Below are 2,350 nucleotides of genomic sequence, written 5' to 3' on the forward strand. Positions count from 1 at the left end.
ATTTCTAGAACTAACTTGTTTTCCTGTTTTGTAGGATGCTGACATAAACTTCTAAATTGGTAATCCCTTTCTAATTCCTCTACTTTTTCTATTTTTAGAATTAGGGTTTAAGTTTTAGAAATTTTCTAATTCTAGTATTTTTCTATTTTTAGGAAATAGTTTATTTTTAGAAACTTTCCTCTTTTGTTTTTAGAAACTAGGTTAGTTATTTCCCTTTTTAAAATTTTTTTCTGATTTTAGAAAGTAACTCATCTTTCCTTTATTTTATTTTTAGAAACTTTCTAATTTTAGGTTTGGATTTTCTATTTTAGAAACTTTCTAATTCTGGGTCTTATTTTTAGAAACTAACTTTCTATTTTTTTTAGTAACTTTCTAAGTCTAACTCTTTTAGAATCTAACTTAGTTTCCTAATTTATCTTTAGAAATTCTCTACTTGTAGACTTTTTGTTTAGAAACTAACCTTCCTATTTTGTAGGCTTTTAAGGTAGAAATTTCTAATTCGGTAAGCTCTTTCTCTACTTTCTATTTTTCAGTTCTCTTTTAGGAACTTACTTTCTAGTTTAGGACCTTCCTAATTTATTTTAGAAATTTTCACTTTCTTTTAGGAATTCCTTCTTTTAGAAATCAGTTTACTGCTATCTTTCTTTTTAAGGATTTTCTAATTTTAGCCCTTCTCTTTTTAGAATCTAACTTATTTTATTTTATTTTACAGGTTTTTAACTTAGGGACTCCAATTTGGTAACTTCTTTCCAACCCTCTCTTTCTTTTTAGATTTTCTTTTCCTTTCTTAGGATTAGGTTTCGAATTTGATTGAGGGCTGCGAGTGTTTCATGCCCAAGTGAGCCCGTGACAACACTCGACGTCTCTTAACTGAAGGAGGATTGGTTGAGGGGTTAACTATCCATCGCAGGACTAAACACCACTCGAAATCCACTGAGTTAATTGAAGTGATGGCTGAGACCCAACCTCTTCTACCTCAACCCAGGGTGGAAGACATTCAGGATGAGAATGAGGTGCATCAAGCACCCTCGCCTCGTACTTTACAAAATTATTTACAACTAGCGGGGGTGAGTATGCCCTCATGTATGATTTTTTCTGAAAATACAGGACATATGGACATCAAGCCAGGGGTTATCCAACTCCTTCCTAAGTTCCATGGGCTTGAATCTGAAGAACTATATCTACATTTGAAAGAGTTTTATGAGATCATAGCCACTTTATATTTTCAAAATGTGTCTGAGCACACAATCAGGCTGAGACTCTTTCCTTTTTCCTTGAAGGAGAAGGATAAGACGTGGTTACATTCACTGCGTCCTAGATCCATTGGCACATGGAATGATATGCAAAGGGAATTTATAAAGAAATTTTTTCTACATCATAAAACGATTACCCTTAAAAAAGTAATCATGAACTTCACCCAAAAGGAGGATGAAACATTTTACCAATGTTAGGAAAGGTTTAAGGATTTGGTCAGTTCATGCCCACAACACGGCTTTAAAACATGGCGCATTACAAATTTTTTCTATGATGGACTGACATCTTCCATACGCCTAATGGTCGAGACAATGTGTAATGGAGAATTCATTAATAAAAATGTCGACGAGGTATGGGATTACCTCGATAGTCTTGCTGAAAAAACACAATCATGGGACTATTACCCAAAATCGAACACCACGTCTAAGCCGACTCAATCTAAGGAGAAAGGTGGATTGTATCTTGTGAAAGAAGAGGATGATCTCAAGTATAAAGTGACTTCGCTCATAAGAAAAGTTGAGGCAATGGAAGGAAAGAAGGATAAGGTTAATGAAAGTATTTGTGGCATATGTGATTGCAACATTTATACAACTGAAAATTATCCTACGATACCCGCCTTTCGAGAAGTGTTGAATGAACAATCCAATGCCGTAAATAATTATCAAAGACCTTTCAATGGACCAACCTCTAATACCTACAATCCTGGTTGGAAAAATCATCCAAACTTTAGTTGGAGAAATGGTTAAACTGCTACCCCTCAAGATTTCTTCAATCAAAATCCAAATATGGGGAAACCTCAAGAAGAACCAGTTCAAAATTCCATGCAAGAGCTGACCTAGGCAATGCGAGACTTTATTCAAAAGATGGATTCACGTATGACAGTTATAGAAAAGGGGATGCTTCCTGCACAACCGCTCCCCAATCCTAAACCACAATACGAGATAAGTGATCCCAGCTCTTCAAATCAAATGGGACATGCTAAATCCATCACCACTCTTAGGAGTGGGAAGATCATTGATAAAACCCTTCCGGTTAGGCCCGAAAAGCCTCAAGAATCAGAAGAGGACAACAATAATGGATCTAGTGAGGCCCCAAA

The 2,350-nt window shown here is 35.4% G+C and overlaps 1 non-coding gene across 1 annotated transcript; it reads right to left on the reverse strand.

Moving 5' to 3' along the window:
• Positions 1-1,388: 1,388 nt before the first annotated feature.
• Positions 1,389-1,495, reverse strand: LOC131235869 (small nucleolar RNA R71). The gene has a single exon (XR_009166386.1). It is a non-coding gene; the product is annotated as a small nucleolar RNA R71 (small nucleolar RNA).
• Positions 1,496-2,350: the final 855 nt, after the last annotated feature.

Source organism: Magnolia sinica, chromosome 19 (genome assembly GCF_029962835.1).
Source record: "Magnolia sinica isolate HGM2019 chromosome 19, MsV1, whole genome shotgun sequence".
Taxonomy (NCBI): domain Eukaryota; kingdom Viridiplantae; phylum Streptophyta; class Magnoliopsida; order Magnoliales; family Magnoliaceae; genus Magnolia; species Magnolia sinica.